The sequence below is a fragment of the Protopterus annectens genome, chromosome 1.part1 (assembly GCF_019279795.1).
Source record: "Protopterus annectens isolate FY-2018-M chromosome 1.part1, PAN1.0, whole genome shotgun sequence".
Lineage (NCBI taxonomy): Eukaryota > Metazoa > Chordata > Ceratodontiformes > Protopteridae > Protopterus > Protopterus annectens.
In genome coordinates, this window is record NC_056726.1 from 824,985,939 (window position 1) to 825,003,971 (window position 18,033).

An 18,033-nucleotide genomic window follows, 5' to 3' on the forward strand; every position below is an offset into this window, starting at 1 on the left:
CTAGGATACACCAGAAGAATAAAACAATACTGATGAATTAGCACTTGTTATGATTATAGTGTAAGTACAGTTAAATCAAAAACCATGCCAATTCTAAATTTTATCTGAGCAACTCAAACACCTTTTGATAAGGTAAGCACTACCATTTAACCCATTTACAAATTACTGATTTTTTTGTTACAAATATCTGTTGCTCTGTAGCATTTTAGCTTAGCATGGTGATAAAGGAGAAATGAAGCACTGAATGTAGTATTCAATATTTGGAACTGTCATGCTAGCTGAATAATGAAGAGGAGAAAAAACTGTCAGTCATCTCAAAATCTTTAGTGCACATGCTGCGAGTTAGAGGCAAGATCATGCAGCTTGCAATTCTAATAGAAACACCATTTTTAAAGCTATAGTACTCATTATACTCTACATCCCACTTTTATGTATAGAAGTACTGCCACATACACTAATAAATATTTTTGAGTTATTCATACTAGCTCCAAAATGCTATCTACTAGCAGGTCACTGGTAATTATAATGGCTAACATGAAACATATTTCAGTCTTTTCCTTACATTCTGTTTTATTCTCCTCATTCACAGACAGCATCCCTGATATTTGGTAAACCCAACAAATCAAAATAGTGCATCCAGCAAATGTTCTAGACAGCATTTTCTAACCGAACTCCTAGTGTGCAAGATAACAGCAATATCTTAATATTCCACATGCTAAGAGACACTATGTTGGGAGTCCTACCTTTATAGCTTAGTAGTGGATACTAACCCCTCTCCAAATTTATATAATTACTTACTAATAATTCTGCTCTTACTTCCCCTACCTTAGTTACTTATAGCTGCAATTTGCAGCAACAGATATTTTATAATACTGCCTTGTGTTTAGGTAGTGTCTAAGATACTTATTAGTTTGAACTGCCACACTAGTGCACGCTTTATACTGATAAATGAAGCTGCACTTCTGGCAGTGATACAGTAAACAAACATAGACTTGCCCAACTGGTTGCTGTAATATAACCTTATTAACTTGTGCTGCAACTCAGTTTCTGGAGCTGCTGATTACCTGCACAGAGATGCCACAATGCTGAATGTCAGTCTGCACATATGCCAGCTAATTAGCTTGTGTAGATCCTCATAGGTTCACAGGTGTTTACTAAGCTGAAGACCACAAAGGCCTTTTTAAGCCTAGCCATGCATCCCAAATCTCTGACGAGTTCTGATACCCTTGATAAGTGTAAGCATGGCCCTGGGAGATGAACCATTTACAGGTTTCCTGTGTCCATTAGAGACACAGGAGATGCCAAACCAGGGATGAATTTCTGGTTTCCCATCCAATTGTCCAAGTTCACTTGAACTGGGTTAGGGAGGAACTGTGCTTCACATGGATGTGGAGTCTGTTCCATAAACAGGGTAGTGTCTGGGATACAAACCTATCTCTCCAGCAGGTCCTGTTTATAACAAAGACAAGGTTTAAGTCTTTAGAATTAGTAATTCTGGTGCTGTTTGTTTTGTGGATATGCAGGAGATCCATCAGAGTGGGGTCTGACAATGCCCTGTATGCCAGGCATAAATCTCCCCTCAAAAGCCTGTAGGAGACAGAATACACAGATAGAGCTTTCAGGCAGTCTGCACAGGACATTTTACTTACACCCTGTATTCTTTTAGTGAAGAACCTCTGTGGACGTTCCAGTTGTTGGATATGCCTGGTTAGGTACATACCAAAGGGAGCACTGTACTCCATGATAGGTCTGACGAATGCCGAATTCAGTGGAATGACTTCCTTTGACTTAGATGCCATACCTTTGTTTATAAGTTGCGCAACATGATTTTATCACCACTGTAGACACATGATGGTCAAAGGCTAGATTACTATCTATATGTGTCCCTAAGTCTCTGACTACTGGATCAACTCTAAGGGGTGTGTTTTCAATATGATAAGTTACCAGGGATGGATGACTTCCCAAAGGATACTATTATGCATTTCTTGGCATTTAGTTTTAGTCCATGGCTCTGACTCCAGTTGTTTGTCTGTGTCAGCTCCTTCTGGAGAACATTTGTGTCAGTGTGAGATTCAATGACAGCTCCTAATTTGCAATAATTTGCAAATTTAGTCAACCAGAGACCACTGACACTGGCCTTGACTTCTGAGAAGTAAATGCCAAAAAGGAGAGGTCCAAGGACTGATCCCTGAAGGACTCTATTTGTGACTGGCCTCTTTGTAGAGGTGGACTCCCCAATTCGTACTACCTGGGTCCTGTCTGAGAGCCAGTTGTCTATCCACTGGGTGACATACAGCTTTGTACCTAAACTCCTGAGTTTGTCCACAATGCCCGAGTGGGGTATTGTGTCAAATGCCTTGGCCAGGTCAAGGTAGGCAGTGTGAATGATTTTGCCCTCATCCATTGCTTTGGTGACCTTCTCAAAGAAGTCCTCCAGGTTGAGTAAGCATGATTTGCCCTTGACAAAAACCAAAGTGGATTAGATCCAGTGTCTGGAGGTTTACTACATCTCTACTAATGATCTCCATGATAATTCTTTCCATAGCTTTACATACAAGACTGGTGAGGCTTATGGGTCTGTAGTTTCCAGGATCTGTAGATGGCCCACCTTTGCGCAGTGGAATGACTGTTGCCTTTCTCCATTCATGAGGCAGGAAGCCTGTTTGGAAGCTACAGTTAAACAGTAATTCCAGAGGCCCTGATAGATCATGTTTCATGCTATTTAGAAGGCATCCTGGGGTATTTCTTGTTTCAAGAGGTAATCCAATCCTTTCTTGTTTCTTTTTTTTATTTTCCTATTTGTACTATTTCACTGTAACTTCTACGTATAACTCTGAATATATGATTCTATTTTACTATGAATTTATGTATGTAATTTTGCCATGGAGCTTTTCTCCTCGGGTCTCCACTGAAAATGGACTTCTGGCTAAGTTGGACAGACCCAGTTAACAAATGTCAAATAATAAATAAATAAATATGGTCTTGGTCTATTGATGCAGTGTTTTTGCTCTTAGAGCATTAAGGACCTGTTCCCTAGTGCTAGTAGGGGGGTTACATTTGATATTTCCTGAGGGAAGGTTGACGGGGGGAGAGGGGTAAAGTTGGAGCTGAATTTATCCCCCAGTAGGTTTATTGTATCTTCTGCCTCAGTATAGGTGGCTCCATTTACAATGAGCTCCACACATATTTGGGTATTGCCTTTGAGGTTGCAGACATAGCTAAAGAATGATTTGTGGTTTTTCTTGGCCTGGGAGGCCAAACTTACCTCAAAATTGGCTTTGGTAGACTTTATTTGTCCTCTAAGTTGTTTGTTTAGTTTGGTGAGAGTGCTTTCATCCTGCTGGGTGCTGCACCTCCTAATGTTTGCCATGATTTTCTTCCTTCTGTTATACATCCAATGGATTTTGTGATTCCACCAGGGTGGCTTGTTTTTAAGTTAGTTCTTGACTACTTTGTGGTGGGTACAACTACCTCTATGCAGCTATTAACATGCTTGTACAGGGTTTCTGTGAACAGTTCTGCATAGGCAGCAGTGTTTTCAGGGTTTATGGGGGCTTAAACTTTTGCCAGGTTCTCACTTAACAGCAGGAGGTTAGCCTTAGAATAGTTCCCTGCCTGTCAAGTAGCTGGCCTAAATGTGTAGAAGGCTTTATAATCTTGCACTGTTGGTGTGCTCTCCGCAGCTTTAAACCATGTCTTAGTGACCGCACATATGTCAGCATTCTCTAGGGTAAAGAGAGCTTCTCGGGAGTGGAGTCTTTTTGTTTAGACTCCTACCATTGAGCATTAATACCTTTAGATTTTCTTGATTTTGATTTGCTATGTCGGAAATACTTTTAGTTTGGCACTGCCTAAAAAAGGTACTATGGGTAAGACAATGTTTTTTTATATTCGAAAGCCTAGGAGGGAGAGGTGCAGACCATTCCTGGCAAAGCAGTGTCATCGGTTGACCATCTCCTTCCATGCTGACAAATATTGCACCCCCTTAGAATGACAACAAAAACTAAGCCAATTATTAGTCAATCATCTTTTTTTGTTCGTATTGTAGCATCATCCTTGGAGAAGGTAAAATGTTGCTCAATGCTAAGCTCATACCAGCCTGAGACACATATTCCGAGCTTTATGATGTCTCTCTTCATATAGTCTAGGGAGGTGCATCTCAGGTAATTTACTTCCACATGGACTATGACGGAGTCATATTGGTAATTGTGGTTCAACGATCTGAGTGCATGCATAATGTGGGGGATCCTAGTCCCTGATAAGCAACTTGACCGTGACTTTCTCCTTACTCAGCCTGGTGAGATGGATATCAGTATTTCTCACAATGGAGTCTCCAATGACTAGAATGTTGGATTGTGTGGTGGCTTGCCTTATGGGCTTAGAGGTAGAGGCAACATGAGATGTAGCACTATGTGTTGATGTGGGTGTTGTTTTGAAAGAGTGGATTTGGGGCTACTGAGGGTGTTTATGTGTACTTCATCTAGGAGGTCTTTGTGGTTTAGGAAGGTTACATTTAATTGCCTTGGCATATGTAGGTCAATATGTCTGCTTTGAATTGTGCGCGATGGGTGCAGAGTCTGTACACTACTGACAACCTTATTGACATTAGGAGTACTTTTATGTGAGAACTTAGCCTCCAGTGATATTGTATTAATACATCTCTCACATACCATATCAGTTTGTTTGAGAATTACCTGGTTGTCAGTAAACATGAAGCAATTTCTACACTGCCTAAGGATGCCCATATCCACCAAACTGGTAACGGAGACAGTAGGAATGTTCATATCCATGGCAACAGAGCCTTTTTTATAGAGTAGACAGTTGGAGCGAGAATATCAACCACTGCCCAGAGTATCTGGTTTGCAAAGATGAGGACAGTGCTCATCACTGCAAGCTAGTTGTCCTATGTGCAACTAAGTATTGGATAAATTTCAATTGTGCTTTTACAAGAAAAATGTCACTCGAGGTGAGTCTGAACAGAGCACTGCTAAACACTTCACAGGAAACTAATATGTAGACCCTGAAAATTTAAGTTTGAAGTATTTAGGCAGATATTCTGAAGTTAGAAACAAGTCAAGCAGTACTTACTGAAAACAAAGAATTAGCTTGTCAAGAATGATGAAAAGATGGCAGTTGCATGAATGGCTACTGCCAGGCTACTACTAATGCTGGTCCCACCACAGCTTCACTCTGTTTGGATACAATGCTCCTTTACTTCTTCTGTCACCAGAAGCAAAATGTTAGCACCAATCCCAAGATGAGAATCAGGCCACAGCCTGTTTGGTGATCCACAGTCTTGACCAAGATGAGGCAAGGCTCAGTAGGCTTGTATCCTTTTCCTGATGGATGCCATGAATAGCAACCAGACCAAGCAGGAATGTTAAGCACAGACACTCACTCTCCAACCAGAAACGGTCAGGAATCAATGCACTCTCCTCCTTCTCTCATCAGGACCAGACTATAAGCACAGATTCCAAGCTGTCACCTATATAGCAGTTATTAGGCTTTTTGGTGATCAGCAGTCTTCAGGAAATAAATGTCCCTGTGTGTGGCCCATGTTTATCCCTCCTGTCTCCAGCTGTCCTCAAATTATAGCTTGTACAGGTAGTTAACCCCTCTCCTATACCACATTATTTTTTCCCTTCATCTATTAGTTTCCTCTTTCACTGATCTGCATATTACTATCCCTCACAGTCTTTTCTGTATATTTCGATTTATTACTACACACTAGTAATTCTCTTAATTTCACCATTAGTAAATAAATGACAGAATACGGATCTCTCTCCCTGCTCATCTTGTCATTCAGTGAGTACAACACACTCACTTTAGCCTCATACAGGTTACATCCAGTGATGAGACGGAGGATGCTGGCACAGTGTCATACTGCTGATATTTGGAAGTGTGCCCTAATCCCACCACTACCCTGTAGCAGCCTTGCAAGCTCCACAATGGCTGCCTTCAGGAAGTGCAGGAGTGCTTCCATGCATGAGTAATGTCAGTCTGTATTCCTTCTTCAACTGGTCTATGTTTTCTCTCCCAGTTTCTTCTGCACTCCACTTTTTGATAACTTCTTGGACTTCTGCATTCCTAGACCAACTTTACTTATATACTATATTTCCACAATTTTTACAACATTGAGTGGTAAGCCCTGACATGGGGCACAGTCTGTGATCTGTGTTCTCCTATCCAGAGGATACTGCACACGACAGTTGATGCTCAAAATGGTTGGTCTATAAAATTCTTCCCCCAGTAGTCTAGAGTCTGCAATGCTGCACACAACTTTATTTATGATTTGATAAATAATTTTGGCCCTCTTAGTAAAATTACTAAAGAAAGGGAGAACTCCATAGTGGACTAGAAGGTCATATATCAGATATAGGACAAAAGAATATGGAAAAAATGCATGGTTCATCCCAACTTAATCAGTAAAGATTGTTATAAATGGCCAAAAGGCTTTTTAGCAAACTAATTGCTCTGTACTCTACTGGCTACAGATTATTAGGAGGGGATCTAATTATAGTGTATAAATGCCTTAGGGATGTAATAAAGGCTGCTCTACTGGATATTTATTTTATCAGTCATAATCATTAGCAGACTGGAGTTCCGCAGTGGTGACCCCTAACCGGGAAAAGCTGAAAGACAACAACAAATTGTCCCTACTACAAATAATCTAACTGTTGAGCTTCCCTTTGCCGCCACATCAAGCAAATGCTTTTTCTTTCATCATTGAACTAGTAGGTTGTAAAATTCACTTCCAATAGATAAAAGGATTGAAAATAGTATAGATGTCTAAGAAATCACTGGAGTTTTGGTTTGAAAATATTATTTATGTACTGGGGTCAGTAATTAAGCAAACTCTTAAATGACATATATAAGCCCTGAGTTTGGAAACTATATCATTGATCATACCGTAATGTCAGACTCATACTTAATCATTCCCTCAATTTATTTATATTATTCCTCCGGACTGCTATTCATTTGAATAGTCATTTATTATTATTCCAATTACAAACTACTTTCACATTATACTTTCACCACTATGCTTACATTTCATTTATTTTATCTGCATAACATACTACTTTCACATTATTCTTTTATCACTATGCTTACATTTCATTTATTTTACCTGCACATGTACTTTAACCTGCACTCCTCCAACCTTCAAACCCATCATGCATTATAACAGATACAACATGCTAGGGAGAATAAATATTGTATTCTCTAAGGTACACTAGCACTGGGGGGGGGGGCAAATATTTCTGTAAATCAGTCCAGACCTCTACAGAAGTTAGTAACAACCTTATTGCCTTTAATTCAAACATTCTTAAGCTTCTAAAAAAATAGTAAGACTTATCTGGTCTCATAGGGGCCATGTTTTCTGTGCTCTCTATGGACAAAAACACAGCCTCTACTGGACCAGATAACATCCCAGGCTGCTTACTAAACAATCTAAAACAAGACCTAGCAGCACTTCTTGGCACTGTCTTTAACCTTACCCTGAGCACTGTCTTTGCTCCAGCACAGTGAAGAACAGCAACAGTAATCCCCTTACACAAAGTGGGTCCTTCAACTGACCGTGAGAATTATAGTCCCATAAGCCTAACTAGCCTTATTTGCAAGGCCATGGAAAGAATCATCATGGACATTATCAATGAGGACACAGATGACCTTCAAACTCTTGACCCGGCCCAGTTTAGCTTCATCAAGGGTAGACCATGCTTATCGGACCTGGTGGACTTCTTCAAGAATGTCATCAAAGCCCTGAATGAAGGCAAAACAGAACATACTGCCTATTTTGACTTGGCCTTTTGACACAATCCCCCACTCATTATCATTGAGAAACTCTCCCAGCTGGGGATTAACACATACGTCACAAGATGGGTAGCCAACTGGCTGACCAACAGAATGCATGCTGTTAATGTTGGGGATTCCACCTCTACCAGTAGACCAGTTACCAGTGGCATACCACAAGGATCTGTGCTGGGCCCTCTGCTGTTTGGAATCTGTTTCTCGGAAGTTAAGGTGAAAGTAGATGGCCTGTGGCTTACCAAGTTCACTGATGATTGCAAACTGGGTTCAATCATTGAGTTCCCAGATTATGTTAAATTATTACAAAAGGGGCCAGCACAGACAAATGATTGGTGCCAAAACCACGGACTAAAACTAAATGCAAAAAAGTGCATTACTATCACCTTTGGCAAAGATTAGGTCCCTGCAAATTACAATATTGTCAGCAGCCACCCCCCCCCCCCTCAAGCTCAAACCCAGTGGTGCGAGATTTGGCAACACAGGTTGACAGCAATCTAAACTTTGATCACCATGTATCCACAGTAGTAAGGAAAGCCTTCTACATTGCGCATCTCATAAGAATATCACATCCAGGCCTAAGGATGTTATAACTACTCTGTGCTTGACCCTCATCAAACCACTAATAGAGTACAACACTCCCTTTTACAAGTACCTCACCAGACTCCTGCAGCAGCTGGAGAGACCACTGAGGTTTCTCACCAAGAAAATTCAGGGCCTATAAAACATGACCTAGATGGAAAAACGGAAAGTCCTGTCACTGTACTCGGTATCCTACAGGCTGCTGAGTGTCGACTTGTACCTGGCTTACAGAGCAGTCTCTGACCTTGCCCTAATAGAAATGCTGTACATCTGCAAATCAAATGAGGTAAGAGTCACTTGCTCCAGGGATCTCAATCTAGCCTGTGACATTAACAGAACATGCTGGAGAGAGAAATATACTCCTAGAGATTGCCGCTCCTCTGGAATAAATTCACGTGAAGCAGAGCTCCTCAATAACCTTACTCATGCACAACCTAGACACTTAGATGGGAGACTGTAAATTCACCTATGTTCCTCATGGACACGGACAGTTGGTGCTGATCATAGACTCACTCTGTGAAAAAAGATCACCTAATCAAGGTCAATTAGGGAACATGGCTAGGCTTGTAAAGGTCCTAGGTCCATTAGCCTAGTAACCTCTTATGAACCTCAAACTTTTATACCTTTAAATGCTCTTACTATATGCATTCCTTATTTCCATATGAAGTGCATACTTAACAGCATTAATATCTTTTGAATAATCTTGGAACAAATCTATATGTTTCAAAACAAACAGTCTTAACATCAGTTATGCATATTTTAGAATATATGGGACTTGTGTTACAATTTAGTTATGGGTATTAAACATTCTTAATGCGTACATTCTTAAGCTTGTAAGTAGATGAGGCTGCCAACAACTTTAGTAATACCTTTCAATATTCTTAATGCAAACATTCTTAAAATTCTAATCAGACAGAAGTTTTAATAACATCAAGGTAAATACTTTTATTACAACAAAGTATAAGAAAAATTCTTACAACAAAGTATACGAAAAACTGTATTAGTACCAATAACCATGCTTCTCCATCCAAGGCCCCAAACGCTGGGAATCCTTCCCTACTAATCTTAAAGACCTAACCTTGTACCCCTCATTCCATGCTCAGCTTAAAGATCATCTCAAGTCTGAATCAATTTGCAAATGCTTTTTCTCTGGACACATTACCTAATCCTCGCTCTCCCCTTCACTATTCAGGCACCCTTGTCTTCCTCACATTATTTCTCTACATTAATAGTTGATACACTTCCACATTGTATGTAGTTAATTTCTGTGTGCCCTTATCTTACTTTTGCTATCCTTTACACTTTGTACTCTGTCTCTTCACTATTTCACTCTCTCTCCTTCTTCCCTCCTTACTCTAGCCATCCCTTTCTAATTACCCTTACGCTGTGTATTAGATTATGATTACTGTTATTGATCCATTGCTGTCTCTACACAATACTGTGTTTGTATTCATAATATTTCTTGTTAACTTACTTGTTTACTGTCATTTACATTTGTCCAGGCTGAGATTGAAATAGGTCCATTTAGATCAGTTATATCCTGGCTATCAGACCGAATGAATGAATAAATAAATAAGATTATCAAATTGTGTGCAAAAGTCAATGTATCAATATACATATATTTTTTACATCAACTAATACTGTGTAATATGTTATACTTTCTTGCTAAAGACAGACATAATTGTGTTTTGAAATAAAATGAAAAAATCTACGGTGTAATATGGTTAAGCCTTACCATACTCAACATTCTTCACCTATCAAAGTAAAATCAAAAATCACTAACAAAAATTTGCACTCGCAGGATTATGCTATACAAACTTACAAGTCATATACATCACATTTCTAAATTTCAATTCTAATAATGGTCATTTTCAAGAGACAGATTAAAAACATTATCCTATTTATCACAATGGTCCACATCAATACTTATGAAAGAATCATTTGCTTACCCAATATAGCAGTTCAACGTAGCCCTTCATATCAGTTTGTTTGGTAACTTTTCAGGAAGGTACTTATTAACAAACCCCTCCCTAGTTGCCACCCACTGCAATTCAGGTTGAACTTTTTTTTTTATTCTGCCTGGCTATCTTGCTCCAGATATCACATGCATAAATAGATATCTCTTCACATTCTTCCCTTTCATCCTCTATATCTACAACTTCAGCATCACTCAATTAGATCCATCTACAGTGGTGCTAATCTCAGTGGCAGTTCTTTATGATTCATCTAGTCTCTAAAAGGTCATCACTCTTCCATCCCACAACACTTTTAAGACGGCAGGGAAATATACCTCTCAACCTCTTAGGACAAAAAAATCTGGACAAAGACTAAAATAATAGGGGACAGGGCCCCCAAAATAGGGACAGATTATAAATAACGGTGTGTGTGTTAACATGCATTTTCTGAAGGATATTAAGTCGGAAACTGAAATGTATGCCATTATTTATTGACTTAAATCTTCAGTGATTTGCCAGAAAACCACAAATTTTATAAGCAGTAGACCAAAAATGAGAGGCAAAAATCTGGAAAGTTGAGAGGTATGCATGGAAGGACTGTTTAAATCTTAACTTCCTTCACTTGCACTGCTTCACTTCAGGAAAAGTTGCAATTGATTCATTAGCATGCCTGCCAAATATTCAATTCCTAAGTAGTGGTCTTCCTGCTATGGATATTTTTCTACCTGGCTGCCACAGATTCCACAGTATTTGTTTGTTTTTTCACAACAGGACAAGAATTTTATCAATATTGATTCAGGCTTCCCATATTCATGCTCTACTTCTAGCAGAGATAAATGATTTGTCATTTTATCCCCAATGAACCTGTTGTAAATCTGGATCATTCACTCATCTTGTCCTGTTTTTCACATACTCCAAAAGTTTTTCCGTTACAATACCGCAGACATTTTAATTTCACTTTCTTGTCTTCTCTTCCATTGCAGTCAAACATTGATAAATATGTTTAGCTTGTTTTACTTTAACAACCTGGTCTCAAAACACACAGAGCCACAGCTTGTTAATTTAGCACCTGGTGCAATTCTCCTACCTTGCATCCCTCAACTCTAAGTAGAGGAGAAAAAGTCCATTCCCCAATATAGCATTTCTCTATTGTGCAAGTAAAGTCCCCTCTCCATAACTTGTACTCTTCAACCATGTTGAAAAGCACAAAAATGTCTTCTGATTTAAACTGTTGCTATAAATACAAATGTGCACTGTGGAAAGAGGTTTGCTACAGCTCCATCACCAATTATAGTATCAGCGCCCTTTCACTTCTGAATAATGGTACTGTAATAAAGCCCCACTGGCAACTGCAAATCACACTCCCAAACTCCTTGCACTCAGGGCAGCTGCCCCTTCACCATGCCCTAGCTATTTTTCTGCATGGATATTTGCTGCTAGCATGTTCCATGACTACAGGAATGCCATACAAAAATCCATTTTATTCAATGTAACAGTGGCTATTCTTATCATACACATTTCAAACAGTCCATTCACGTTCTATTTGCATCAACTGCATACTGATTATAACCTCAACCATATTCAAGCTCAACACTTTTATTCTTTTGTTTCTCTAATCCTACGTTGCGACACATCATGACCACTCCTCTGCAAAACCTGACTTCTTCCTCTCAGTACTCAGATTTGACCAAGCACTCCATTTCTTTAATTATTAACCTAAAGATAATACCCTCATTCTACTATACACCAAAAACACATTGAATAAACAACTTTCCTTAAAACAGTTAGTGGGTTTAAATGCTTAAGAAACCAAGTGACTTAAGGAGGCAACCAACTTCATCCACCATACATTCCAACTTTCATACAAATTTCCTGGCATCTATACTATAAATCTGACTCCCTAGTATCTACTAGAAGTTTACTTTTAGCCTTCTGTGCATCAACAAGTGATTGTGCAGGTGATGATCCAATACTGTGCAACGACATGTTTCTGTGTTTTAGTACTCATTTGTGATACTCTCCCTTCTTAGAGTTGTACCCTTCTGTATGAGATTTTTCACTAATTGATTCATTCATTCCACGCTGTGGATATCCTACAGATTTCTAGTGGTAATCCTTTTAAATTCCTGTCTTACAAATTGTAGGACATTGTCAGAAATTAGGAAAATCATTAGCACCTGAACTTGCATTATCTTTCTGCTGAACCATTTCTGAATACTATGAATATCAGTCTGCAAACACCAAGTAATGATCTTCTTTGGAATAAAATAAATCTGCTTTCTTTGTTTCATGCCAGCTTATATTTCTCATGATAAATCATTTCTTATTGAGAATATAGCTGTAATACATAGTATACATTTCACAGTTCTACACTGCTTTCTTAATACACTCAAAGTTCATGGCAACATATATCACATGCTCCTTTCTTATCCTTTACAGTTCCCAAATTAAACTTATATATTTTCTCAAGCACTTACTTTCTGAGCTGATTTCGTATAATTATCATGTTTAATGTGAATATCAGGCCGTGGATACCAATGGTTTCACTCCCTTAGGTGGAGGACATTTGTATGTCTTAATGCACTTCAGGAACTGCATTTCCCCCTCTTCTTGAGTAAATGTCTTAAATTCCTTTATCCCTCCGATGGGGCAGTTGTAGTATGCGTCACAATCGTAATACCTCTCCAAGTCTTCAGTCAGCAAATTTCTTACACACTCCTTCAGAAAGACTCCACTCAGAATGTCTGCTGTACACATCTGTTTAGCCCCCTTTGATACTACACTTTTAAGTTATACTTCTGTAGATTAAGTAACATTTTTGTGGTCTTGAAGGGCCCATCTACTTAAGACTTTACAAAAATACTCTGCTAGGTCTTACGATCGGTCTTGATGAGCCCTTATTTCTATATATGTACTCATGAAACATCTCAAACCTATAAAAGATGGCTAGCATTTCTATCACAATCTAAGGAATTCTGATCAGTGCATCAGTAGATGCTCTTGATCTATAGGATACCTGTTTATTATTTTGCATCAGTACTGCTACAGTTCAAAACAGACTGGCAATTACCCACCAAACAAATGCTTTAGTAACATTATATACATGAAAGCTGGTGCTTCAGTAATAATCTGTTTACTATTTCAAAACTCTTGTTTTACTTCAGTGACCAATCCTGTTCAGATTCATACTCTAGAACCTTCTTTAGTGACATCATTATGTTTGATTTATTTGGTATGAGCTTTGCTGAATGCTGTAACATTCCCAAAAATCTCAGTAGAAACTGCTTATAATCCATTTCAATATCAGCATAATGACACCCCCCCCCACCCAAATGGCTTCAGTGCTCCTAATGTTAACATGGGACCCATATACTTCAGAAGGGTTGCATAAATCCATCATCCACTTTTGTTCACATTCGCATTATAATGCCTTAATCTGTGTAACAATTTGATCAGTTGTGGGTCAAGCTCCTCACTAGTTTGATCAAGATCAGCACATTGACAATAATACTGATCACTGTCCAGGCCTTCAGCAATCTCCACAACTTTTCTTTGAAATACTTTAAAGTCCCCGAAGAAATATCAAAGTACAGTCTGAGAAATCGACATGTCCCCAGAGGCACACAAATTATATAAAGCTTCATGTTCTCCTCATCTATCCTGATCTGCCAAAAGCCCCAGTTAGCATCCAACACCACAAAGTATCTTGTATTAAGCATAATGGATAAAGAACTTCAACTATCAGCAATACATAATGCACTCTCTTGATCATCTTATTCAGATTCTTTGAGTCTAGACAAATTCTAAGCTTGCCTTGTTCACTACTGTAACCATATGTTTACCCATTCAGTAGGGTCTGACTGTTTTACAATCACATGCAAGCTTTACATTCTAAGCCCTTTTCAGACACCACCCAAGCCATGAGGCAAAGACATTTAAATACAAATATAAATAGACAAGGTAAAATGTAATAGTAGTCATTTTAACAAAGTACAATTAAGGAAGGTAACAACTGAACATTCACTTTAGAGCTGGTTTCACATACATTTATGAACAAAACTTACATAATTAATATATGATAAAATTTTAACTTTGATTTTCAGGACATTTACAATAATATTACTGCTACATTTATATACAAAGCAAATAATAACTGTTTAAAACTGTGCACTTCCTAGGACGCATAACATTATCCTAAATAGGAAGAACTCTGGATAAGAGGTGCACAGGGTTCCCCTATAACTTTATAACATTTAACAGAGACTTACACATAATCAATGAATTGACTTTCACCTGAAAACCCCCCTCCAAAACTTTGCAAAGTAGTTGTTAGTAATTTACAAGGCTGAAGGTTACTTCAGAATGGAAAATGTAGGTCATGCATAATGGAGAGAAGGGCCCTTGATAAAGTTCACTTGACATTTAAACCAACTTTATAGTTTACACTATTGTATTTGTGTTTTGTTACTACAGAAGACTTCTACATTCAGTAATAACTTTAATTCCTCACTCCTTACAGCCTTTTCTTCTATAATATCTGCAATGTAAGGAATATATATTAGTCTTTTTACATATTTCTTTATATTCAAGATTTGATAAAACACGTACTCATGTAGTACATTTTCTTTGCACCAGTTTAAATCTCTAGATGTATGTGTGTACAAAGAACTGCTATACTCTGTCAGTGGTCCAATAAAAAAACCTGTAAAGGTTAATCACATTTTCCATGTGTTTACTCAAAATATTTTTCAACAGCAAGTCCACCTGCCTAAAATCCTTATTAATGAATGTATCAAGATGTTCTGAAAATATAAATTATTAGAAATTAAATCCAAATCTTTATACTGAGATACTGCTCTCAAAGTTAATTCCTATAAACTAATGCTCTGCTTTATTGATGAGTTTCCAAAACACTTTACTTTGTGTTTATCAATGCTGAATGTAACACCAACACCAGATGCCCATTTACTAATCCTCCTCAAATAAAGATAGTCATTACTTGTCGCAACAAAACCTATCTTGCAGTCATCTGCATATGTGTTCATCTAAAATGAATTATGTGTAGGAATTGTAGAAAGTAAACTAAACAATTATGGACCAAACACTGAGCCCTGTGGCACATTCTGTATACATTTCTAGATTCTGAAAAACAGCCCTTGATTATCACTATCAGTCAGCCAGTTCTTAATCCATTTAGTTATCTAAGAGTTTCATCCCAAATCACATAAAGCTTTTCAAACGGAGTAATATGTTAAGGAGTCAAATACTTTACCTAAATCTAGGAAAATTGTACTATAGGATAACCCTAAATCCACCACTAGGATTACTTGCTCATAAAACTCTATCAGATTGGTAAGAACAGAACCCACTCCCTTTATAAATACATGTTAATATAAATAAAAAACTTCTAAACAATTGTCTTCCTAATCCTTTCAATTATACATCTCTCAAAGACACTTGCAAAAATATGGATATTAGACTCTCAGGCTTGCGACATCAGTGATTTTTTTTTTCTTTTTCAATGTGGGTATAACATCTGATTATTTCCACAATTGTGGCACAGTCCCAGATAACATGCAAGATGGGGCGTAATATCAATGATGCATTTTATTAATACAGCAGGAACACAATCTGGTCCCATCGATACATTATTTTTAACCTTTTTAGTGAGTTCCTAATACTCATTTTTTGCTATTACTGGACAACTTTCATTTGATGTAAAACTCTTGAGTCTGTCCTTACTATGTAGCTAACTACTAAAATAGGTGTTAAATTCCTCAATAAGTGTTTTTAAATCTGTCGTGTCATTGTTTTTAATTTGAGTAAAGTAACTAACATTGTCTGTACCACAACTACTTCTCAATAAAAGTTTAGGTTTTATCCTGGGTTCATTAAGTCTGATTTTCAACCACTAATGAACAGACATGTTTTTTTTATGCAATCCTCCAGCTGATAAAGGTGGTGCCGTGGTTGTGATGGATATGAGTTCATATATGAAATGAGGGCCAATCTCAACTGGCTGATAATAGATGTTACATCTGCCTTCTTTCTATCTTTTCTAAACCATTGTTGTGTGTGTTGGCAGTGCAGGGCAAGACTGGATTAATTCGACTCAATTACAGACTACTGGACTGTCAACTTGAGCCTGTTGGATGGATGTTGTTGTGTGGATGCCCTATGCCTATACACCCACATTTCACATTGGGGGGGCAGGCCCCCTAATATGGCTGGACAGGGCTGCTTTATACTCCCCGGTTTTAATATGCTGCTTATTGCATGACGGAACATGTCTTCAATAAGAATGTGATGATTGCTGGTGTGGTGGGCAGATGATGCGGTACAGGAATTTATGAATTTATTGAATACCTAAAAAAAAATGTTTGGGGAATTGAGTTCATGTAACATATGATCTTCAATTAAATTTTTTTTTTTTACCATTACATTACCATAAATACAGATCATCGTTGAACACCAGACTATAAATAAATACCTCAATATAACACCTTGTTGCATGCTTCCAGCATGCATGATTTTGATAGGATGGCTTTGATCTTTTTTCATAGGTTTTGCCAGTAGGGGTTACAGACATCAAGACATTTAAATGCCTGGGAGGGAACAACAATATGAGAAGAAAAAACTTTGTTACACAATCATCAAAAAACTAGGGATTGTTCTGCAGATATCATCATGGCACAAAATACTTACTCATAGGAGCAACATTGGATCATTACATTGGTGGAAAAGAACAATGCCATGGACACTATAGCATAAGGAAATTGATATTATTGAACATTTGACACACACTTGATGATTGATTTAAATTGGTCACACACATTGTTTTTGTTTTGTGAACAGTTTTTTCAGTTTCGTGTTTTCAGCTTTTGTATGTTTTTTCTTGTAGATTATTTATAAGATAGTTTATATTTTTTATGTTTTTATCATATTGACATGATATATATATTTATTTATCCTGCAATGGTTTTTGCACTAGTTCGATGTGTGGTTTATTTTTATAACTATTTTTTTTTTTTTTTTATTAATTTGTCTTTATATATGCCACATATTGTCCAGACATGGTTGCATTTATTCATGGTTTCTTTTCTTTAAATATTTTTACTGGTGGTTTTTTTTCAATCAACAGGGTGGGGTGTGTGTCTATAAAGTTGGGATTTTTTGGAACTTTTTTATACACTGAAGAGGCATTGGATGAGCCATTTATATGTATTGGACATAATTATTTTTTACTTCAGGACCGTTTATTGCTGGCCTCTCGTTGTTTACTTTAAATCTGTCGTGTCATTGTTTTTAATGCAGTAGCAGGGTTCCTGATCTTTCTCGAGTGTAAGTAGCTATAATATGCCTTAATAGTATTCATTGTGTATAGTTTATTTTCAAATCATATCTCTTCAGATTTTATTAAGCATTGCAGTTGCTTAGTTATAGGTTCATAGGTAGTTACTTTAATTTCGACTTCTTCTGGATTGCTGGATGCCTTTTGTACAACTAACTATACTTTTTTTTCTTTTCTATAGTTTCACCATCTACCATTTCCATCATTTTGGTAATGACTAACTTCTTGTGTGGCTTTTGGTGTCAACCGTGGCACTGGCACCATGTTTTAATCGGTTTATATCAGATTACAGTGTGTTCAGAAAGTCAAACATCATATGGTCAAGTCAAGACCATATCA